The sequence below is a fragment of the Macaca fascicularis genome, chromosome 19 (assembly GCF_037993035.2).
Source record: "Macaca fascicularis isolate 582-1 chromosome 19, T2T-MFA8v1.1".
Lineage (NCBI taxonomy): Eukaryota > Metazoa > Chordata > Mammalia > Primates > Cercopithecidae > Macaca > Macaca fascicularis.
The window spans coordinates 36,635,302-36,660,271 of NC_088393.1; the positions used below are offsets into that span (position 1 = coordinate 36,635,302).

Below are 24,970 nucleotides of genomic sequence, written 5' to 3' on the forward strand. Positions count from 1 at the left end.
CACTTAGTACTTACCTGCCACCTGCCCCCCCCGCCGCCCTCACCACATCACTGCTGCACCCTCCCTGCTCTGTTTTCTTCCTCCCCTCCCCCTCCCCTCCCACGCTCCTTCCCTGCCCCTGTGAGAGCCAGGCCCTTGCCCTCTGTGACCTGGGGCTCCCTGCCTCCTGGAATTCTGGGGCTGGGAACATCTACAGCCTCCTCCAGGAGGTAATTGGACTTTTCTTTGAGACTGTCCCCAAGCTCCTTCTCCTTGTTTATCTGCTCTTGATTAAAAGGCCATAAAGAATTGATTTTATAAAGGCTTAATAATCAGGCACAGTGGACATGTATGTAATTGAATGACAGTTCCGGATCCATCTTTCACAGCAACTGTGGTCTCAGAGCTGCTGTGCCAAAGACAAAGTGGAGACAAATGAGCCCTTTTAGCCTGATGCTAATTACTGCCAAGTCCAGCCTCAGGGTTTTCTCTCTGGCTGGGCTTGGGCTTGTCCAGCAGGGGAAGGATTCATGACCCTATAGTCAGAAAAAGGATCCGCCCACCTCGGCCTCCCGAAGTGCTGGGCCAACTACCCAGGAGACTGAAGCAGGAGAATCGCTTGAACCTGGGAGGTGGAGGTTGCAGTGAGCCCAGGTTGCACCACTGCTCTCCAGCCTGAGTGACAGAGTGAGACTTTGTCTCAAAAAAAAAAAAAAAGGCCAGGCACGGTGGTTCACACCTGTAATCCCAGCACTTTGGGAGGCCAAGGCGGGTAGATCACCTGAGGTCAGGAGTTCGAGATCAGCCTGACCAACATGGCGAAGTCCCATCTGTACTAAAAAAAACCACAAAAACTAGTTGGGTGCGGTGGCAGGCACCTATAATCCCAGCTACTCATGAGGCTGAGGCAGGAGAATCGCTTGAACCTTGAAGGGAGAGGTTACAGTGAGCTGAGATCACGCCACTGCACTCCAGCCTGGGTGACAGAGTGAGACTCAGTCAAAAAAAAAAAAAAAAAAAAAAGGAGCCAAGAGGGCTCCGAGCTTGTTACCAGGAACTGGGATGGGAGGCAGGGCTGGCCTCTTCATGATTCTGCTGAGTTTCCATTCAATCAAAGCAGGTACTGCAGATCCCCCAATTAGTCAGATGGCAAATGACGGAAGCCCAACTCAAACCGCTCAGATAGTCATAGGAAGATATTGCCTTATGCAAATAAAAAGAGGTGGATCCAAGCTTCAGGCAAGCTCAATCCAGGTGCTTAAAGATGCCATTGGGCATCCACCTCTCTCCACTTACAGCCTGCTCTTAGCTGACTTCACTCTCAGGAAGGCTTGCCCCAGGCTTACATCCTCAAGCCAAGCAACCCCGGTACCCAAACAGCTCCCACTTTCCACCACTAGCTCCAGAAAATGTGGACTTGGCTTGGATTGGGTGCCCAGCCTGGGGTATGTAACACTTACTAAGTTCCAGACACCATTCCAGGTTCTGGAGACATGAATATGAATAAGACCTGCCACCTTTACTCAAGGAGCTCACAGCTTTGCTGGAAACACTGGGCAGTGAACAGACAATGTCGTGAGTAACCCGTGTACAATGCCGTTCCCTGTGAGAGGCTGAGGGCTTTATTATAGAGCACAGCTTTACAACAAAATTAAATTTTTCTTTTAATTGTGCCATCCTCCAAGACTCTGGCCCAAATATCCTTCACCCAGCAGAGTGGTGAAGAGCCCAGAGCCCTGCGGTTTGACAGATCTGCATCTGAATACCGGCTCTGCCATTTAGGAGTTCTGGGAACTCAGAAAGCGAATTCATTTCTCTGTGCTTCTGTACAGTGAGGCTGATAAGAATGTCCACCTAATAAGGCTGTTCTGAGGATTCACTGAGATGATGCACACGAGGCATTGAATTCACTGCCAGCACACAATGAGAGCTGAACAAGTGGCCTTTGCTATTATTTCTATTCCCCATTGGCTGCTGGACTAGTGATGGGGGTTTTGATGCTGGACAGGTGAGCCCCAAAGTGGGGCTTCACCCAGGAAAGAATTCAACGGTGAGCCAGTGGTAGGGTAGAAGAAAACAGCTCTATAGAAGCAGCAGTGTTACAGCTCTTGAAATGATACAGCCCAGTGACTTCCCCCGCAGAGCAGGGCTACCCACAGGCAGTATGCTGACAGCAGCAGCTCAAGCCAGTTCTGCAGTAAGATTTACACCCACTTTTAATTACATGTAGATTAAGGGGCGGTTTATGCAGAATTTCTAGGGTAGAGGTAATAACTTTTGGCTCCTTGCCATAGAAAGGGGTGGTAACGCCCGGGTGTTGCCATGGCAATGGTAAACTGACACAGCACTCTGGTGGGCGTGTCTGATGGGAAGCTGGTTCCGCCCCGTCCCTGTTTTAGCTAGTCCTCAATTTGGTCCGGTGTCTGAGCCCTGCCTGCAGAGTCAAGTCCCACCTCTGACCTCAGTTTGAGGCCCCACACCGTGGTGGGAAGGCTCTGGAGTGTTTTGTTTTGTTTTGTTTTGTTTTGTTTTGTTTTGTTTTGTTTTGTTTTGTTTGAGACGGAGTCTCGCTCTGTCGCCCAGGCTGGAGTGCAGTGGCCGGATCTCAGCTCACTGCAAGCTCCGCCTCCCGGGTTTACGCCATTCTCCTGCCCCAGCCTCCCGAGTAGCTGGGACTACATTAGCTGGGACTACAGGCGCCCGCCACCTCGCCTGGCTAGTTTTTTGTATTTTTTAGTAGAGACGGGCTTTCACCGTGTTAGCCAGGATGGTCTTGATCTCCTGACCTCGTGATCCGCCCATCTCGGCCTCCCAAAGTGCTGGGATTACAGGCTTGAGCCACCGCGCCCGGCCTCTGGAGTATTTTAACCCAGCACAGACAAAGGCCCACTTTGGAGGCAGGATTCCACCAGACAGACGTCTGGGACAGAAGTTACCACCCAAGACAAAAGGGACTCTGATGTTACTTAGGGGTGGAAATTAGAAGTCTAAGTGCTGGGAGGCAGCCCAGGGTGGACACAGGAACTGGAGGTGAGGGGTGGTGCTGAAATGGGCCTCGAAACCGGATTCCAGCACCAGCACATGGAGTCCTGAACCAAGGGAGTGAGGGGGTGGCAGGAGGTGGATGGGACATGTTTGGGGTGGGGATGTCCCTTGGGAGAAAGAGTTCACAGGACGAGGATCAGCCTCTTGAAGGGCTGGGAGTGCCAAGGCCACCCACATATCGCCAGGCGCACCCCTTCAGCTGGTGATGCTGCACATCACCCAGCAAGCACTCCAATCCCTAGGAGGGGGAAATGGGCCAGGAGCAGTAGCAGGCACCTCCAGGGACTCCACAGATGCCTAATGTACATGCCCGCTGAGGACACCACTCTCTGTTAGAACATGGAATCAGAGCTTTGAGGGAGCCTGGCAGAGCTCCAGCTTTGCGTGGGTTATCCACCATCCTAAAATAATGTTTTCAACATACCTGTTTTCTGCCAACAGAACGGAATCTAACTTTCTTAGCCTGGTGTGCGAGGCCCTCCCTGTCTCTGGCTGCAACCTACAAACAGAACGCATGGCAACTTCCCCAGCCACTCCAACAATGGCCCTCACACATGTCACTGACAGGGAGGAGGATGAAGTCCCCAGACTTTACTTCCTCCAAGATCAGCATATGTTTGCTGGTTTGTTTTTTTTTTTTTTTCATTTTTAGAGAGATGGGGTCTTGCTCTCTGGTCCAAGCTGGAGTGCAGTGGCGCGATCATAGCTCACTGCAGCCCTGACCTCCCAGGCTCAAGTGATCCTCCCACCTCATCCTCCTGAGTAGCTGGGATTAGAGGCAAGTGCCACCATGCCTGGCTTTTTTTTTTTTTTTTTTTTTTTTTTTTTGTAGAGCTGAGGATCTCACTATGTTGTCTAGGCTGGCCTCAAACTCCTGGGCTCAAGTGATCCTCCCGCCTAGGACTTCCAAAAAATTCAAGTCTATTTTAATGTTCTTTAAATAGACTTGAGGGAAAAACCAGCCCCTGGGAAAATCAGGGGCTGAAAGCCCTGTCCTCAGTGGGACAGCCTCGGCATTCTTACAGACCAGGTCCTTAAACATGTGGCTTCAAGGGTGCCTTCCTCTCCTCTCCAGGAATGACCTCCTCAATGTGCCTGTTCAGTATTCCATAAACAGAGAGCTTGGGATGCAAAAGCTGCCTTGGTTCAACTGGGGAAAAAATGCCTTTGAGAATTTTATCAACAAGTACCTGAGACAGCCCCTTTATAAGAAGTATGCAGAACAGGCACCCCATTGTCTGAGAACAGGGCCCATGCAGAGATGAGACCAGGGAAGCCGGGGTACAGGCATCTCCACTGGCACAGCTACCTGGACCACTTGAGGTCGTGGGACCTGGGGGACCAGGGAAATTACCCATGGTCTGTGCTAGGCTGAGCCAACCGCATCCTCCCATTTGAGAACTTGAGGCTGGAATCAATCCCTCGTCGGTCTTTCTTGTGCTTGAGCTGGGAGGGACGAAGGGCTGAGATAGTCATTTCCACCTTGAAGAAGGAGCAGCGAAGCCCAGACTGCAGTGACAGAAGAGGAGAGACAGAGAAGGGAAGATGGAGACAGCGGCTGCTTTGCCAAGTCCCACCTGGGGAGGTTGGCTTTGCATCCAGCTCACAGGGTCCCCGAACTGCCCCTGTGTCCTTTTCCCAATTAAACCGGCCTGGGCAGGTTCTGTCCTCCGCCCCCAATTATCCCAAAGACGAATCCCAGCCACTTCCACAGCCTTCAGCAGATCCCTGGGAATACTCAACAGGACAGGAACTGAGCTTCTACCCCTTAAGCAATTCTGCAGTCTTTTCTTCATTGGCTGCCTCCCCAAAGACCCCAAGTTTGACACCACTTGGGCTGGACATGGTGCAAGGCCAAGGGAACCAAACCCAGCCCTCTGCCAGCGCAGAATGTGAGATGCTTAAGAAAATGTTCACACCGTGGGTGCTGCTGGCTCCTCGATGAGCGCTGGACTAAGCTATTACCATAGTTCACTGCCATTTACAGAGCACAGCTGTGTGTGCTTTAGTCTAATAAACAGCCATGGTTTGTTTTCTGGGCCAATATTTCTTTTGTATTTACTGGGCTTGGTTTTTGTATCTTGGTTTAAAAGATTGGCTCATGGGTCTGCCTTGTGTCCGTCACCTTATTTCTACTGAATTCCGCACTCCCGGCAGCCCCTTCTTCCTGAGTGTTCAGCGTGCATCCCCATACTGGAAGGAGAAGCCATTCTGACACCCCACCCCCACTGTGGTTTTCTCCTCTGCCTCCACCTGGTTTCTGTATCTGCCAGGAGTTGCTTCTGCTGGGCACTCCGTTGGAAAGATAGCATTGCAGAGTGAAAAACTCTAGGCACCCCCATGCCCTGTGACTCACTACGGGACCATCACCTGTAGCTCACCATGTGATCCTGAGCATGTCACTTTCTCCCCTCGGCCCTGGTTTCATGGTGCATTGGAGGAAGGCACTGGCCCGGAGCTCCTCCGGCCTCCTGCAGGTTGGACCAGCCATGTGGCTGTCTCCCTGCACTCCTGCAGCTCCTCAGGGCTGGGCTCAGCAAGGGCAGGTGCCTTTCCTGCAACTCACCTGTAGCTCAGCTACAGATGTGCCCTTGTCAGTGCCTGGTTCAGGATGCAGCCAAGCCTCTCAGGCCAGGCGCAGCCTTTCCAGATGCTGGAAGTCCTCAACTTTGTACAGCATCCACATATGCTGCCAGGGGTCTCCCAAGTATCTGTCACTTTCCTGCACTGGTGGGTCCCTGTGGGCTGTGCTTCACCTCCCAAGGCTTCTGCTGGGCCCTAGGACCTCTGTGTTCCAGATTGGAGTTGGGGAGCAAGAAGGTGTAAAGATTGGGATAGATAGACACAGATGCTAAAAGCTATTTATTTTTGTCCACTATATGGTAATTTGTAAATATCCTCATGAAGAGTTTGGCCTTCCTCCCTTTGCAAGGTGAGCTAACCCCCTCCCCATGTGTGGGCCATGCATAATGATCCTTATTAGGAGAATGTGATGGGAGTGAATGCTGTATGGCTCATGCTGTATGTATGGGAGTAATGCTGCTCATAAAAAGCATAGCTTCTGCTGGGAGCCCTCTCTCTGGGATTACTTACTTTGAGAGAAACCAGCTGCCAGGTCAGGGGGACACTCAAGCAGCCCGGAGACTAGAGTCATGAATGGAGACTTCCTTCCCACCAGCACCCAACACCAACTCGCCATATGGGTAAGCCTCAGGTGGCTTTCCCCCGAGCCTCAAGTGTATCTTCCAGCCTTAGGTGAGGGTATGTGACTGCAACCTCACAAGAAACCCTGGGCCAGAACCCCATGGCCAAGCCACTGAATCCTTGACCCACAAACTCTTCACTCAGAAAGGCTGATAATCAGTGTTCATTGTTTAACCCAGGTGCCCATCAGCAATGGACTGGATAAGGAAAATGTGGCACATTTACACCATGGAATACTACACAGCCATCAAAAAGAATGAAATCATGTCCTTTGCAGCAACATGGATGCAGCTGGAGACCATTGTCTTAAGAGAACTAATGCAGGATCAGAAAACCAAATACCACATGTTCTCACTTATAAGTGGGAGCTAAATCGTGAGTACACATGGACATAAAGATGGGAACCATAGACACTAGGGACTACTAGAGAGGGGAAAGGAGGAGGGAGAGCATGGGCTGAAAAACACCTATTGGGTACTATACTCACTACCTGGATGACGGGAACATTTGTCAGAAAGAGAAAGAAAAAGCCAAAAAAAAAAAAAAAGTAAGAAATAAATATTGATTGTTGTTTTAAGTCATTAACTTTGGGTGATGCATTATACAGCAATGGATGACTAATACAACCCGAGTCCCCCCAGAAGCTAAGTCTGTGTCACGCGTTTCTCTCTGTGCATGGAGGAAGCAGGAGAGTCCTTCTATGACTGCTGAGTTGTCTTTAGTAAGATACTGAGCAGGTGAGTCTTCACTGCATTGCTGTCCAGCAACCTCACATTTTGCCCAACTCTCGTGCATGTGGTTCAGATGCATACATGCATCTATAGCCTTTAGCTGACCAAGGTCTCATAGGGCCTAAGTAGCCACCACTGTCCAGGGCTGGTCCGGGAACCACTCACTTTAGGAGGAGCATGGCTGAGCCCAGAAAAGCTCCTGTCACCAGGTCCACAAATGCCAACACTGAGGCAGCCTCAAGCATCATGTTGTGAAAAATATTTCCCTATAGCACAGGACCAGAACTCCAGCTCCAACCTGTGCTCTGAGAACCACAGTAGGAGCATGATGCTGGCAGTCAGAGGTCTTTGCTAATGCAGCCTGCTGGCTTCTCCAAGGTATGTCTGGACCAAGGTGTATGAGGTTGCATCATTCCCTCCTGACACAGGCTCTGGATGCCAAGAGCTTGGGGAGAGTGAGAGGGATCACGTTTGTGCTAAGCCAGGCCTCCAGCCAAGAGTGCTGGAGGCAGCCCAGCCTCTCTCATCCTCGTGGGCAATGACAGATCCATCATCAAAGCTCTAAGCATGGAGCCCGGTGCTGCCAGGGATGCCTGCCAGCTCTCGATGTGCCCTTATGGGCCTCGCATTATAAAGGGACAGACATTCAAGTCAATCCAGTTTAGCAAACATTGTCTGACCATCTACTGCCTGTGGGGCACAGGAGTAGTGGCTAGAGGAAAGAGGAAGCCAGTGCAGCTCCTGCCTCCAAAAGCTGCACTCTCTAGCAAGTGAAGAAATACAGGATCATTCAGGCAAAATGTGGACAAAGCTGGAACTCAAGTATTGGCTATCTCTGCCCCTTCTGAGACCCTAAGAATTGTGAACATTAAGAGAAGTTCTGTCAAAGGGTCCATCTTTGGCATGGACTTTGAAGAGATCATAAAGAAAGGCTTTGGCCAGGTACAGTGGCTCATGTCTATAATCCCAGCACTTTGGGAGGCTGAGGTGGAAGGATTGCTTGAGGCTAGCAATGGACCCACTAATGTAGGAAAATTTGAGACCAGCCTGGGCAACATAATAAGACCCCCATCTCTACAAAAAAAAATTACAAATTAGCCAGGCATGGTGGTACACGCCTGTAGTCCCAGCTACTCAGGAGGCTGAGGCAGGAGAATTACTTGAGCCCAAGTGTTTGAGGCTGCAGTGAGCTAGGATCTAGGAGCATCACTGTACTCCAGTCTGAGCAACAGAGCAAGACCCTGTTTCTCAAGGAAAGAGAGAGAACAAGAGAAAGAGAGAGAAGGAAGGAAGGAAGGAGAGAGAAAGAGAAGAAAGAAAGATAGAAAGAAAGAGAGAAGGGAAGGAAGGAAGGAATGGAGGAAGGAAGGAAAAGAAAGAGAGAGAGAAAAGAAGGAAGGAAAGAAGGAAAAAGAGAGAAAGAAGAGAGAAAAGAAAGAAAGAAAGAAAAAGAAAGAAAGAAAGAAAGAAAGAAAGAAAGAAAGAAAGAAAGAAAGAAAGAAAGAAAGAAAGAAAGAAAGAAAGAAAGAAAGAAAGAGAAAGAGAAAGAAAGAGCGAAAAGGGCAACAGTGCAACAGAAGACGTCATCACGGAAGTGACATCATGGAGGTGCAGGAGATCAGGGTGTGCTCAGGGACTATGGCCATAACGCTATCATGCCAGTAGGTTATTCAGGTTAGCTAATGCCAATGTTGCGTAACAAACAACTCCTAACAGTAGCAGCCTACAACAATGAGGATTCATTTCTTTGCTCACAGGTTGTCTGGTTGCTGAGATGTCTCTATGCTAGACTGCTGGCCAAAGTAAGGTCTGCTGGCATGTCTTTCATTTCAGGACTCGGTCTGGAGGAGCAGTATTTACCTGAAGCACATTCTTCTCTAAGTGCAAGGCAAGAGGGCAAGAGTCCAGGTTCAACTACATTGAAAGCCTCTGGCTGGATGTGACATACATATCTGCATGCATTCCATTGGTTGCAGCAAGTCACGTAGCTCAGACTAAAGTCAGTAGGGCAGGGAAGTACTCTCTGCTTACAGTGAGCCAGGGAAAGGGTGGGGAGGGGAGGAAAACAGTGAACAAATAATACAATACAATACAATATAATAGATAGTGACAGAGAAGTCATAGGATGTGAGACTGAAAACACACACTAAGCCTCCTGTGGAAGAGACCAGAAGGTTGTTCACAATTTCTCTTTTCCTCTGGGCACAAAACTAGGTATTTCCCAGTCTCCTTTGCCATTAGTGTCTGAATTCTGGACAATGGAGTATAGCAGAAGTGATGGACTCTGCTTGCACGCCCAGCCTGCTACAACTTTCCAGTTGACCCTCCACTGTGTCCTTGTCTGCTGGGTAGATATACAAACCCAGCAGAGGAACCTGTGGCCCAAGGTGATGGCAGAGCCACAATGTGGAAGGAGGCTGGGTCCCTGAGTCACTGCCTGGAAGATCCACCTGGAAGATCTACTTGACCCACATTAGTCTGTTTCAGGAGTTGTAAGTAAACTTGTATTGTGCTAAGCTACAAGGATTTGGGGGTTATTTGTTATAGCAGTTAATCTACCTTACTATTCCCCTATGTCACAGACGCCCTTGGTGTGGGGCTAAGTGAAACATACTGAGAAACGAAATCAAGCAGGCTTGGATTGAAATATCAGCACCAGCACTGTTTAGCAGGATGACCTTGAACAAATTGCTTTACCTCTCTAGGTCTTAGTTTTTCATGTTTAAATGGGATTCATAGTTCGTGCCTTAATATATATATATATATCAGTGACAAACTCTGTTACTTAAACAGGCGGGGTATCTTGCTGAGCCCTGGCAGAGCTGCGCTATTGATCCAGAGACTTACAAGAGGCTTTTGAGAGGAGGCAGCACGGTGTATCAAGGCTTCAGTCTTCCTGGGGTTCACTCTACTGGGGGCAGGGAAGTGGGTGGGGAGCAGGATGGCCCTCCATGGGGCAGGCCTGGGGAGACCCCAACTGCAAGGTAGGTGGGACCCTCTGCTTTGCCAGGGGTTTCTCCACACATCAGCTAGAATCTTGCAGAAAAGGGGCTGGTGATTCTCACCTCTTAGCCTGCCACCTGCCTCTGACTCCCCAGACCTCCCCCCACCAAACCTGCAAAGGCTCTCTGCACCCCAAATGCTGAGGCTGAAGTTTAGCCAGGTAGACAGATGATCTCCCAGAGTAAGATGAGCAGAGGGGGCTGAAAGGGCTTTGGAGGCCTCAGGACAAACACCAGTGCAAAGGCCTGCCGCAGCCTTGAGTCCGGGTGGCCAGGCGTTACTTACTGAGATTTTATTATTTTATTATTTTAGTGGGATTTGCTGCTGCTGCTGTTGTTGTTTGTAGAGACAGGGGTCTCACTATGTTGCCCAGGCTGGTCCTGAACTCCTAGCCTCAAGCAATCCTTCTGCCTCAGTCTCCCAAAGTGCTGGACTTAACAGGCGTGAGCTACCCTACCCAGTCTAGTTTTGTTCTGTTCTGTTTTTTTCTTTTCTTTTTTTTTCTGAAAGACACAGAGGAAGAGAGCATAGACTTGGGAGATTTTAAACTCTGAGCTCTGCCACTTGCTTGCTGTGGAACTTTCAGCAAGCTGCTTACACTTCTGTCCCTCAGTTTCCTCAACTGCAAGATTAAGTCAATTGCAGTTATATTTGTGTGGTTTTTTGTTTTTGTTCTTTTTTTTTTATGAGAATGACATGAGTTAATATTTGTAAAGTACATAAAGCTATGCCTGGGACGCATGAAGGGCTGTGTCAGTGTTTGTTCAATGAATAAAGCAGACAAGAGAGTGAGACAGAGGGAGAGACAGGCAATGAGAGGGGAAGGTGGGGAGACTCAAGACAGAGAGAAAGGGACAGAAGTCAGATGGCACAGATAGAGAGGCCACCAGGTTCACAGACAGACAGGAACAGACAAGCAGGAAGGAGGGGGCAAAAGCAAAAGCCTTTAAAATTAGAGAAAGACCCAGTGAAAAAGAAAAAGGAAGGCCAAAATCACAAAAATCCAACTAGAATGGAGCACAAACAGCATTCTCATTTAATTGCAAACTGCCAGTTCACCAGGTGGTCTTCTGAAGGTATCTCAGGTCAAAAACAAGCACCCATCCCTGATAAAGCCATTTGCCTACACTCCCTGAACAGAGGGAACAGTGGCCACCCTCTGACAGTGGTCCAGCTGTGAAAGCCCAGAAATTCAAAGCCGTTTTTGCAGCAAGTGTGCACAGGAAAACGGCAGGTCCCACACGTCCCCTGGCACTGGACACTCAGATCCTATCTCCTCCCGGGGCATCCTGGTTCTACCCTTGGCCCAGACCCTCAACCTATCAAAAGTCCCTAGGACGAGGCTTGACACAAATTAAGAATTTTATTGAAATTTTTATTTCCCAATGCAGCCAAGCTGACAACTTCTCTCAAGTTTCAGCCTAATGTGATTTCAAATGGCAGCCTTATACGCCTCTGAAAAACGGTGTTTATAATCAAAGCACCAGCAGCTCCTTAACTCTAGGGGCACTCCTGGGCTCAGCAGTAACGACATTAGCATTTTTAGAGCTGTCAGAAGCAATGTCACTAATCTGCGTCTAGGAGGGCAGAGGCAACGATAAATAAATGGCGTCTCACGCCGTAACGGGTGTCCCTGGTCCACGAGCTGCCTGCCTGGCAAACAGCTATGACTCAGTCCCTGCTGAGCAGAACACTAGCCCTCTCCCTGGGGTCTGGGTCTGCCTGGTGGGCTTGGACAATCACAGTACCCAGGGAGAGAAGGAGTGAATCACAAGCACCGTGGCGATGTGGAAAGCACTGCAGCTAAGAAACATGGCAGCACGGCCGGGCGCGGTGGCTCAAGCCTGTAATCCCAGCACTTTGGGAGGCCGAGACGGGCGGATCACGAGGTCAGGAGATCGAGACCATCCTGGCTAATACGGTGAAACCCCGTCTCTACTAAAAAAATACAAAAAACTAGCCGGGCGAGGTGGCGGGCGCCTGTAGTCCCAGCTACTTGGGAGGCTGAGGCAGGAGAATGGCGTAAACCCGGGAGGCGGAGCTTGCAGTGAGCTGAGATCGGGCCACTGCACTCCAGCCTGGGTGACAGAGCCAGACTCCGTCTCAAAAAAAAAAAAAAAAAAAAAAGAAACATGGCGGCAGCACTTGGTGAGAATTCAAGAAAAAGGCCTGCCTCTACCCACAGACACAACAGAGCCCAAGGCCCAAGCTGACTGCCAACACCTGCTGTCCCATATCACACTCAATTTTTTTTTTTTTTGATAGAGTCTTGCTCTGTCACCCAAGCTGGAGTAGAGTCACGCAATCTGGGTCATTGCAATTTTTTTTTTTTTTGAGATGGAATCTTGCTCTGTTGCCCAGGCTGGAGTGCAGTGGCATGATCTGGGCTCACTGCAATCTCTGCCTCCCGGGCTTAAGTGATTCTCCTGCCTCAGCCTGCTGAGCAGCTGGGACTACAGGTGCCTGCCACCATGCCTGGCTAATTTTTGTAGGTTTAGTAGAGACGGGTTTCACCATATTGATCAGGCTGGTCTTGAACTTCTGACCTCAGGTGATCCACCTGCCTCGGCCTCTCAAAGTTATGGGATTACAGGCGTGAGCCACCACGCCTGGCTACACATTCGCTCTTGACTTCCTCTTATAAATGATGGAGCACATAGGCAGACGTACAGCTCCATTTTCCAGCACGTAAAACAAGGGCATGACAATCCAATTCGTGGGGGTGTCACAGGGACGCTGGGGACTGACCAATTACAGTGACGCAGATGGCTCAGAGGGTGGCACACGGCAAGCCCTCAGCAGGTGTGACCTGCTGTCATCTGGCTGCTATCATCTCTCATCATTTTTATTAGCTTCTGTTAATATCATAATAAAATTAAGTGACATGGCATGTTCTCCCATGCGGACTGAATTCCCCAGGGCCTGAGTCCATTCCAGCTTTTGTCTCTGACCCCAGATGCAACTAGAAATGCACTCAAAATGTATGTCTCCCCAGCACATCCGCCAGAACAAACATCAGTGTGCTGTCCCTGAGGGACCAAAACAGACATCCCCAGAGCCTCTGCCCCGTGTCTCACCTGCAGCTGGGGCTAAACAGTCATCGTTGCAATGAATCAGCACAGGACTTTGACTATGGAACCATCAGCATCCCCATTTCACGGAGGAGAAACCACAGGATCAGAAAGATTCAGCAGGAGAAGAGGCAGGAGGCTGACCTGGGTCTGGAAGTCAGGAAGTCTGGGTCTTCACACTTCACTCCCATGCCTGGCCTTCCATGCCCGTCCCACAACTCACAAGATGCTTCTGCAGGCAACACCGGACTCCCTTGGAAACCGAAGGGCCACCACAGGGCACGCATTTCCGTGTTGGATGGAGCTCGTGGGGAAAAGATAAATTAGCAAAGTGGGGGAGGAAAAACAACTTCCTGAGGAGAGAGCAGCGGTGCTCAGTTTTCTGGGAACACACACACGCGGACTCAGAGAAATACACACAACACAAGCACACACACACAACATGAGCACACACAAGGACACACACAGATGTGAGTGCACACAGCATCCGCACAGGCATGAGCACACACAGAATACACACAAAAAACCCCACAGATATAAGTGCACACATACACCCACATGCACACACACAGGCACACCTGTCTGTCAGCTCCTGGCATGAAGCTAACACAGGCTCACACAGAATCACAGGCACACACACGCGTGCACACACACCCACATGCTCCAGTGATCCCGAACCCCAGCATAGAAGCGTTAGGCCCGTGGGCACAGCCTTCCTAGAGGAAGCAGAACTTGCCCAGAGCTCACTCCCACAACTCCTCCCTCCCTCCCCACCCGCTGTTCCCCTGCTTCAGACCTGGGCAGCCCCTAAGTTCTCTGTGGGTTCTTGAGCCTCCTTAGTCCTGGCAGCTGCAGTCCCCGGCCTGTAGGGTGGCACCCAGGGAACAGCCATCCACCCCAACTGGAGAGGATGGAAATCCACCCTAGGGCCAGCCCGGCTCCTAAAACAGCCCTTGGGGCAGGTGCTCCCTGAAGCCCATGGGACTCTGTCTCCTTGGCTTCTCTCCCTGCCTCTCCCTAGGCCTTTCTGTAGAATTTCACAGACAAACTCATCAGTGTCCAGCCACTGATGTGCAGGACGCAGGCAATACCTGTTTTCAAAAAGGGAAGCCGTGCTCAGGAGCCCGAAACAGAGCTTATGTGGCATGGACCTGAAGCCAGAGGTGAGGGAGATTAGCAAATTCTTTCCCACATCAGGGGAAGGATCCTGTTGAAATGGGAGGCCCAGGGCATCTCTGCAGGGCAGAGACTGGACGTATGCCCAGAGAGGCTCAGGTCCGTGAGTCTGGACCATCCTCCTCCTCCTCCTCCCCAGGGACAGGGGAGCAGGTCTGGGGCAGGCCCATTGGTTGGAGGATGGGGAAATGAGCAGTAGGTGTGCCCCTTTGACTCTCTGATCCATCTTCCTGTGCCGCAGTCTGACCACCAACGCTAGGATCACATAGTTCATGCAGGTTCTCGGAAATTCATTCCTTCACTCTTGACCGTGAACAAATCGGCTGCTGCCTTCATGCTGCTGATAACCTCGCCCACCCTGGCTGCTTCTGCTCCATGCCCGCCTGTCTGCACAGGGGAGTGCCCTGTCCTGGGGGAAACCAGGCACTCCTCTGGGTCAGGGACAGTCTCCTGGAAATGAGGAAGGGAGAGAACTGTCTAAAACTGCTGGAACGTTGAAGACTACACCACATAGACACAGAAGCATTTACCTTTTCAACACACTTTCTCTCCCCGTCAGAGGGACCAGGGCTGAAACCTGGGCTGATTCAGCCCAAAGGAGCTTGGTGACAGCAGGGAGTGCACTATCAACAGCCTCCTCCTTCCTCGACCCCAGGAGCCCAGAGTTTCACCTGCCCAGAATGTGTCGATCACTCATTCATTCAACAAACATCCTGGATCAGCCGGGCCCTGGGCACCCTGGTGCCGAGATGAAAGGCTGGCCTCCACCCCGGGGACACACTCTGGAGAGAGAGATAAGACTCCACCAGCCACTCCACATATGACTGGAAGATCTGTATTTTAAGAGAAATGTGAACCAGAACTTGCTTAACCCCAAGGGTAGAATTTCAAACACGGAATTGGAGGCATCGGTGAGCAAGCTATGTACACACATGGCATCATGCAGCCTGCTTTCTAAGCACAAGGGGAAGGGGAAAAGATGGTTCCTGCCACATTCTGGGCCCCCGCTGGCTTACTCTGGCCTGGCATGGTGAGCTGAGGACCAGTCACTGCCCTCAGAACGGCAGGGTCCTCTGCCTTTCCCCCACAGAGTGGCCTGGCCTGCCTCATGCTTCCTGCAGAACTGGAGGCTGATGGACTCCAGACCCAGCACTTCTGCTGTGGCTTCAGCCATTCTCCCAGCTCCTCCCCATCTGGAGGTCGTGGGTAGCCCTGTGAGGATGTGGGCTTGGGAGCCAGCTAGGCTTGGGTTCAAATCCTGCCTCAGTTCCTCTCTTCTCTGAGTGGGAATCCTCACCTACAGTGGGGGAGCTGGTAGTATTCCTGGAGGGCTGCGGGGATGAAGCACAGGTGCAGGCAGACGCCCTGCTCAACACCTCGGGAGGCCCCTCCCATCTGCAGAGCCCCCAGGGGAGGGCATGTGGCCCAACACAACCAGGCTGGAGATGCAGGGAAGGCGGGGATGGGGAGGCCCCAGGAACCCCCTGCACGCAGGAGGCTCTGCCCTGAGACTGCTTCCTCCTGCCAAGCCCCGGCAATTACTCAAGTGCAACAAGCGCTCGTGGTAATGAAGTTGGATGACTCTGAGTCCATTTAATGATATTTAATTATGCACCGCTTTCAGCTGACAGGCTGAGGGAGATCTACACCCAGCTCCTGACCCTGGGCAGGCCGCACTCATACACAGGTCTCGTGCAGACTTTAGGACTGTTTGTTGGAGACTGTGCTTTTGCCTGGAGAAAAATGACTCAGAAGAAAGAGAGCTGGAGAGCCTACAGGCACAGCGTTTAGGCACCTTCCAGAGGAAACTGAGAAGGGTCTCTAGGCCTGGCCTCCTAATTCAGCAATGTCTCCTGGGTACCTACTACAGGCCAGACGTTGTGCCAAGCTCTGGGAATAAAGCCATACACAAGACAGTTGTGCAGTAAAACCTCCACCCATGGGGTTTCCAGCAATGTCCAGATGGAAACAGGAGAAGGGGGGGCACAGGAGAAGGGAGGGATTTGGAGTGGAGAATAAATGGGGGCAGGCTCCAGAGGCCTGTGTGCTTTGAGGCCTCTGTCAGAGAGAGCCCCCCTTCTCCCCAAGCGCTGTGCACCTCCCACCCACACTTGCCTGGGTGCCGCCTGTCCCAGCCCCTGGGCTCCGGACAATGGAAGCTTAGCTCGTTCTCCAAGTTGACTTCTCAAGGTCTGCATCCAGGAACTACCAGAGCTGTAAAGATTAGCCTTACCACAGTGCACAGATCTGTGCACACTCGGCCAAGCTGTTGGTGGGATAAAACACTGAAGACCCCACAAGTTCCCTTCAGGAGGGAGACCCCAATCCCACTGCCCAGATAGAACTTCATCGTTCCGTGCCCGAGTTCCAGCCTTCCTGAGATTTATTGTTGTAATCCATTTTTCCATTTTTCTTCATGAGAAAGGAAAGGAAGAAGGTGGGAAAGAAAGAAGAAAGGAAGGGAAAAGCAAGGAAAGGAAGAAGAAAGAAGGGAGGGGTGGTGGGAGGGAAGCAGGGAGCCGAGATGGAGACAGATGCTGTGGGCGCCTGTAGATCAGCCTTGTGCAGGCTTCTGCTCTTCTTGGAGGATGGCAGCGATTCTCTCTGTATTTAGAAAACTGTGAGTTTGGCCTCCTCCAGCTCCCTGGGGCTTGCGGCTGTTTTCCAAGCCGGTGTTAAGGGACTGAGGACAGGCTGTGCCCTCCACGAATGGGACTTGCTAGACGACATCAAGACACAAATTCCCCTCTCCACAGGCAGAGGTATTGGCATCCGCTTAGTCAATCTAATTGAAAATGCATCTGCAATTCCTGTTTTGTTTGGTTTTGTTTCTAAGGATTGCTTTCGCTTGCCTATCGATCTCCAAGCCTGAGGTAGCCTTCTGTAATTGTACCTGAGCCCATCCACCAGAATGATGAAATGCCTGGAGTGTCACCTGCCAATAGTGATACGATTTACCCCCCCCAGAATTCACCCCAGTGGAGGCAGCACAGCCAGGCTCACTGTCATCCGTGATTCCCTGGGGAAGATAGTTTCTAAAACAAGATGACTGTGTTCTCCCCAAAAGACACCAGGTTTCTAGAATACTTGCATGGACAGAACAGAGGACAAAGCCAACCCCCGCAGTTGCTGGGGACAACCGAGAAGGCTGCTGTGCATCTGTGCTCAGACATCAGCACACGCCCCAGTCAGAGGGGCCTCCTGAGGCTGAAGAGGACCTCGTGCACAGGAGAAGGGCCATCCTCCACCGGCCCCATAGAGCAAGAACTTCTTCAAGGTGCCTGTAAACCATAAAGCATCTGAGACAGGTCTCAGTCAACTCAGAGTGTATTCTGCTGAGGTTGAGGACACACCCAGGAAAAAGAGACGCAAGTAGGATCTGTGCTTTTTCCAAAGAGGGTTTGGAGGACTTCGATCTTTAAAGGGGAAAGAGCAGCAGGAGGGGAAGGAGGAAAGAAAGAAAAAGGGCTGGTAGGTAGTGAGGGGAGTTGTCACGTGCTTCTGAGGCTTTGATTAGTGCTCACTGAGTCCACTTGTTGCAGCGGCAGGAGGGTAGAGGAACGGTCAATTATGCATTCATTTTGTGCTCAGTAAATCTGCACCTTACATAAAGTAAAATAAGGTAAAGCATGGAGCAGAGGAAGAAGCCAGACGCGTTCGTCTCATGGTGGGTGGAGGAATGTCACAGCCCGTCTTTGTCCCATAACTGTGAAGGTGAGCCGGTCATTGACGTTGTCAGGGTGAGATTCCACAGAACTCATTTGAGGGCTAGTTTAGAGGGGGCGTATGGATTCTGGAAGGTCTGGGGGCCCACAAGGAATTTTCTTGTGAGTAATCTGTGAGGGAAGCCACCTGGGGAGACGTGTGGCCTTCCATCACTGCAGCTGTGTCTTCAGAGAAAAAAAAAAGCACTCAGTTCCCAAGCTTCCCTTTGCCCTTGGCATAGTGAGTCTGGGACCCTGAGATCGGATTTTCCTTTCACATGCCTGTCCCTTGAGCCCCACACTCATCCCCCAGCATTCTGCAAATTTCCCCAGGCCAGACCCTGAGGTAAGGACTTGGATCCAAGCAGGCGGTATAGACGGTGAAACACCCACGTGGGAGGAAAGTGACAGCAGCCAGGATACGTGTGATAATGAGCAGGCTGCTGCTGAGGGCATACTGGGGAGGTGGGCAGGGCAGGCCTTAGGCTGTCTCCCTAGGGGCAGGCGGGCTGGAGGACGCATGGACCCGCTCTGGTCCATCCTTGGCTCCTGGGGACATGGAGTCACCAAAACTCCTGGGTTGCCCCACACAAACCAAGCCCACTCTTGCTCCAAAGGAGGCCATTGGGAGAGAGGGCCACAGTGAGCATGGGAACGACGGGTGCCAAGTAGATGTGGGCATGGTGGGGACAGGGTCTGCAGTGTGCTGAGTGCTTGACCCTGGGGTTATAATGAGTCACACAGTCTCTGCTCTCAAGGAGCTCCCAGTAGGCCCAAGGGGAAAAAGGACAGGAGACACAGCCCCTGAGAGGCTCTCATGGCCTCCTACAGCAGCACTGGTAACCACACAGCATGGCCTGGAAGTCCGCCTGGCCTCCGGGCATGGGAGATGGGCAGAATTCCATGCTGCTGGCCTGGGATCCTGTCACCAGCAGGAGACAGTCACAGTAACAAAACCACACCACAAACTGAGTCCACACGCCTGTGCCTCCCACACACCAAACCCCGTCTCTGGGGATGACAGAGTAGGAGGAAAAACGTGTTTCTCACATCGGGAGACGGAAACAGGAGGCAGGGCACTGCTCTGTCATCTCTCTGGCGATGCATGGTCATCACAGACAGAGCCCGGGGGAGCGGGAGCAGCTTCAAGTCTCTCTAAGGTGGGAGCTCGCCTCTGGCTTTGGTCTTAGCAGGCTGTGTGACCTTGCACAGGTCACGCAACCTCTCTGGGTTCCAGATTCCCCATGGGGAAGCCCCATGCCCATTAAGCTTCCAGACAGCCCAGAGTGGGAGGCAGCAGAGTGGAGGAGAGCAGGTGGCGCCCAGCTCACGCTCTGCATGGTCACCAGGACCCCGAGCCAGATATACCTCTCTCTGCTCCCCCCAACCCCCACCCCACAGGGGCCTCCAGCCGCGTCACCGTGTGTCCAGAACACAGAACTCACAGGGGGCCTCCGGAGCCTGCTGCCAGGCCTGGTGTTAACAGACTCTCCTCCCAGGACCCCCCCATATCCTGCGTGATAAAATAGAGGACTTCAGGAATCCCATGATGGAGTGCCTAAGGGGTGCGGGGCCACAGTACAGGTGCCCACTGGCTGAGCGCCTGCTCCGGAGGCTGACTCAGCTCTCTGGAGCTCACTTTGCTCTAGACCAGCCAGCTTGTCCACCCCGCCCTCCTCCCACTCCCCTTGGTTGAGAGACCTCCAAAAGCCTCATCTCCACCCTCAAGCCTGGCCAGCTTCTGCAGGGTGGGGGCACAGCTGGAGCCAAATAGGAGCCGACCCTCCTCAAATGCCCTCCTGTGCCAGCCAAGACAAAGGGGCCTCCAGGGAGCTGCCCAGACCCTGAGCGCATCTCACCTCTCCCACTGAGGAGGACCTGGTGTAGAAAGGGGTGCTGGGTGTTGGGGGGGTACACCTTGATCATTTTGGCCTTCCTCCCACCATGACCCCCCTTGCATTCAAAGAGCTCTGGATGGGATCTTTCTTAGAGGGCCACCCCATCAGAAAGTCCCCTACGTATCTAACCTCCATCCATCACGCTGTAAGGCAGCCTCTTTCCTCTCCTTCTGCTGTTAGTTAAGATGGGCTGGAGCCAAACTTGTGTCCAAATGAGAGCTGCTGTGGGCCCAGCGGTGGCTCTGTCAGTGCCCAGCGAGAGCCTTTAGTGAGAATATCAATGACAGGGATGGCAGTTGTTTGCTGAGCGCTTCCTGTGGGCCTGGCGTGGCTAAGTGAAGGGTCTCACTTATGATGTCATGGTCAGCCTCTCATAGGTCAGGAGGAGGCCAAGGCAGTTAAACAACTTGGCCAAGACCCGACCATGGATGAGCACAGAGCCGAGGTGCAGAGCGGCCCCTGCCCTGTGCCTGCAGGACACCCGCCACCCCTGGGAGGCCTCAGCATCAGGTGTCAGGAGGTACCCACCGAGTCCCCGCAAGAGCCCCTCGGCTCTGGTCCCCTCCCCCTTCACTTAGGCACTGGCCCCTCCAGCAGATCCCTCAGAAACCCAGTGACATCGAGGGAGCACTGATTTACAGTGACAGATTGAGCAGCTGGAACTCTGCCCACTCATCCTCAGAACTGCCTTTTGCTCCCAGCCACCCCACAGCCAAATCGCAGCAAAAGAGGCTACCCTCCAGCACAGCCATCACCGGATCCCTCCATCCCATCCAGCTCTCCAGGCTTGCACCTGGACACGTGCCCACTCCGAGCCTCAGCCCCTCTGTCTGTGATGGAGGCCAGAGGCCCCCTCCCACTCATAACAGGGCTGGTAGATAAGAGGCAACATTGCCTTCCTGTGGAGTTGCACGGTCCCCAGAAGCAGGTGGTGATCTAAACACCCCGATTCACAACTCAGGCCCTGTGGGGCACCAGGAAGTGGCAGGTAACAGGTGGCCCCTGGAAGAGGTGAGTGCCCTGGAGAAGGAAGGCTGGGCCTAGTGCACCCTGGGCTGCCCCCTGCCCAAGCCACAGCCCCAGAGACTCTTCCTGCCCAAGCCAGAAGTGGTGGGTCCCGTCTCTGGTGAGTCTCAGCCCTGCCAAAGGCACCGTCTCTTTCACCAGAAACTCAGCGTCCTGCATCTTCGAGTGTCTACGTAAATAAAACAAACTTCTGTCTGTCTGCCGCCGGCCCCGCCCTGTCACAAAGCAGCCAGCGGGTCTTAGATCAGGGTTGCATCTGCGGTGCTCCCACTCAAAGCAGCCTGCGCGCTCTGTGGTGCCCACACTGCCCTCCATGAGGCCTTTGAAGGCACCTCAGGGGGAGGCAGGCCCTCTCAGAGTGGCTGAAACTCATCAGAGAGCATCACACCGTTCATTCAGAGATGCCACGCATGAACAGAGCTAGGGTAGGTTCAGCTACAAGCCCCAGATGGAAGGGCCCAGGGGCAGGGTCGGGCTGCATGAGCCACTCCCCTGGGCAGCCCTCCCAGGCGGCTGCAGCTGAGTGCGTTGCTGGTGAGGCGCATAGCTTTCCTTAGCAGCACAGGTAAGTTGGTGAGCTGCGCTGGAGGGAATGAGGCCCGCCTTCCACGCGCTCCCCTTTCAGCGGGCAGCAGGAGGCTGGGCCCCCGTGACCCCCCAGGAGTGCCTCCAGCCCTGGGCTTCTGCCGTGTTTCATTCCTGCCTCTTGGGGCCTGTTGGAATCTGTGCATCCACTGAACGGGGGTCATTATTTCAGCCAGGGCACCCACGCGCCTCCTCAGCAGGGAGCTGTCTTTGTGCAGGACGATGCTGGATACACTGCTGTGCACTCAGAGGGAGAGGCAGGTGCTGCTGGGTGGGTGCTGCAGGGTGGCAGGTGCCGCTGGGCGGGTGCACAGGCCCCCTCCTCAGAGCCTGGCATGTTGGCCCTGCCAGAAGGATGCCAGGAAGCAAGAAGTGGGGGCACAGAAATGTGTGAATGTGGACAAGGCAGAGAGGAGTGGGAGGGTGTTCAGGGCCAGCAAAGGTTGGAAGCAGGAATGTGCCGGTGGGGAGAGGCCCATGGACATGCTGCGGGGGAGGGCTGAGTGGATAGGGCTTGGAAGCCAGGCTGGGACTTAGAAAGGAGGACTTTCTCCAGGAAGGAGAAAACAATGGGCCTGGATTGGCCTGAAGCTACAGAGACTGGGAGAGGCAGAGAAAAGGAAGCAGCAATGGGGGCAAAGAGTAATGGAAATAGAGGCAGAAGAGAGATCCTGAGAGGAAAGACAGGAAGGGGCAACCCAGGAACAAGGAGGAGAAGAAAATGGGGGTCCAGGGCAGAGAGGACCAAGCCTGTGGGCGAGGAGGCCACTCACAGTTCTGCCGAGGAGTGCCCACTCTCCTCCCTGACCACACTCGCACCTCCTGGAAACCCGCTAGGTCCCAGCCATGGCTTTTGATGTCCACTGAGCCCAGGACCAAGATACTATGCTGCAGCTTTCCCTCTCTAGGGCTGCCGAGTGGACAGCCTTCTCCCTGGGGGTCCCTGGTAGTGGCTGGGGGTCCCTGGGAGACAGGTCCAGCCTGGGGAGGGGGCGGTGCCGGGAGGCTGCGGTCTGCGCAGCAGAGGTCACTAAGAGGCTCCCTGCTGTGTGACAATGGCCCCAGAGCATTGGAGCACAGTGGCGCAGGCCCTCCCGGCCTGACCTTCTGGGAGACCCCAGGGCGTGCCGGAGGTCTGGACGGTCTTCCTGTCCTGGGTCTGAGACTGGGACCAGGCCCGGGACTGAGAGCTCCGCACAGTGAGGCGCAGCACCGCTTGAGCCCAGCGGCCAGGGGAATGGACCTCCGCTCTCCCTCTGCGAGGAGCGGGTAAGGCCTAACAATGTGACCATCTGCTTCACCCCGTTCCACTCTCTGGCTGCTCCTCTGTAAACGATCTCCACAACATTCCAGACCGCACGCCAAATCGGAAAACTCTGGACTCACAACCACGGGCTTAAATGCCTAATTAAGCTCATTCTTTGAACCGAGCCATATTTAAATGCATCTGTCAGCCCTCCTCCAGCTCGCCGCCCAGCGGGGTGGGACAGCGCTAACGGGAGGGGGAGAGGCAGCGCAGCCTGGCAGGCAGGTCCCTGAGCCATCCCCAGCCTTTCCCGGTCCCCGATCTGCCATGGCGGGGCTGTTCGAACGCTTGTTCCCTGAGGTTTTTCAGTCACCAGATTCATCTGTAGCCTTTGCTCCTAGGCCTGCAGTGCCCCGCACCCCAGCCCCCCACCCACCTGCCCCATCCCTGGAAGGCCTGGCGGGTGCCTGCCTCAGCTTCAGACTCCTCTGGTGCCGCACCTGCCAAGCCTAGGCCCTGCCTTGCTGGGGAAACTGCCTCACTTTCCTCTATCCCGGACCAGAGGTGGAGGCTCCCTCCCTTCCCCGCACCCTCCATTCAAGCCACTTGCGACAGCCGCGCCACACCAGAGGGTGCAGGTCGCAGCCCAGTACTCTCAAGAGGGGGCCACGGGGAGCCAGGAGACCACAGGCGTGGGTTCTGAGCCCGCCTCCGCTGCTGCCTCCCCCATACCGGCATCAATTCCCCACCCTCTCACCTCCCTGAGCCTGCAACAGGAGGATTTGGATGAAGTGTTCCACTCTGTGTGTATATTAATACCACGTTTTATCTATCCGCTCACCTCTTCGTGCTCATTCTTGGTAGCAAGGATGTTTAGAGCATGTTATGCTAAGTGAAATAAACCAGGAACAGAAAGACAAATAGCGCATGATCTCACTTATGTGGGAGCTGAAAAAGTTGATTGCATACAAGTAGCAAGCTGGGGGTGCTGTGGCTCACACCTGTAACCCCAGCACTTTGAGAGGTCGAGGTAGGAGGTCCCTTGAGCCCAGGAGTTCGAGATCAGCCAGGGCAACATAGCAGGACCCCGTGTCTACAAAAAGTTTTTTTTTTTTTAATTTGCTGGTAGTGGTGGGATGCATGCCTGTAGTCACAGCTACTGGGGAGGCCGAGGCGGGAGGATCGCAGGAGCCTGGGAGTTGGAGGCTGCAATGAGCCATGATCATATCACTGCACTCCAACCTGGGTAACCAAGAAAGACCTTGTTTCTAACAACAACAACAACAACAAAAACAAGAACAGGTAAAATAGTGATGACTAGAAGCAGGGAAGGGTGGGAGGACAGCCAGAGATGGCTTAATGGCTATAGAACTACAGCTAGACAGGGGGAATAAGTTCTAGAGTTCTACAACACTGTAAGATGACTATCATTAACAACAATGTATCGTATATTTTCAAATAGCTGCAAGAGCGAATTTTGAATGTTCCCAACCCAAAGAAATAATAAATGTTTGAGGTGATGGATACGCTAATTACCCTGATTTGATTATTACACATTTCTACATGTATTAAAATATCACTGTACCTAATGAATGTGTAGAATTACTATGGTCAACTAAAAATAATAATAAATGCAAAAAAAAAGGATTTGAGCAATAACTTGGCTCACGGCCCTCCCTGGGGTGCACCTCCTCTGTGTACCTGACCACACATCAGAGGAAGGCACAGAGCCAGGACAGAAGCTCAAAGGTGTCCTGTCAACCCCCCGCTGCAGGCTGTCAGCCCCTCCTCATCACTTGCAGGGCCCAGACAAGGCAGCCCACCTGCCACAGGTGATGGGACCCCCAGCCACCTCTCCAACCCCCAACCCTGGGCCCCTCTCCCCAGCACCCCTCTGGTCCTGATGCAACAAGCCTTCTACAGGACCGGTGGCCACACTGCTCCCACCCTGGCCTTCACTCTCTCTGCCTTCTCTTCCAGAAATACTTGCCCCTTCCTCCTTGTTACCTGGCTCCCCCCATCCCTTAGGCCTCCCCTAACCCTCAACTGGCACCCCCAGCCCCTGTGTGGCCCCTTCCATCCTGACACTTGTCTCTCCTGCTGGCCTGGGAGCTCTGCAGCAGCAAGGACCTCAGCTGTTTCCCTGATCCTTGGGTTCCCAGCACCCAGGGCCGGGCCAGGCTTGAGCTGTTACCTGCTCTGCTGTTACCTGTAGAGTGAGTAGATGGGTGGACTTTATAACCATGGCCCACCAGCCTTGACTTTTCATATAGTTCGACAGACCTCCTGCTTCCCCAGGCAG

The 24,970-nt window shown here is 52.9% G+C and overlaps 1 long non-coding RNA gene across 2 annotated transcripts in view; it reads right to left on the reverse strand.

Moving 5' to 3' along the window:
* Positions 1-24,970, reverse strand: part of LOC123570190 (uncharacterized) — a 259,123-nt gene that overhangs the window by 111,003 nt on the left and 123,150 nt on the right. Inside the window, exon 3 of one of the 2 annotated variants that reach the window (XR_012427425.1) lies at positions 3,823-4,533. The exons of the other annotated variant lie outside the window; for it this stretch is intronic. This is a non-coding gene — a long non-coding RNA (uncharacterized lncRNA). Of the gene's footprint in view, positions 1-3,822; positions 4,534-24,970 lie in introns of those variants that run through there. 2 annotated transcript variants of the gene reach the window in all.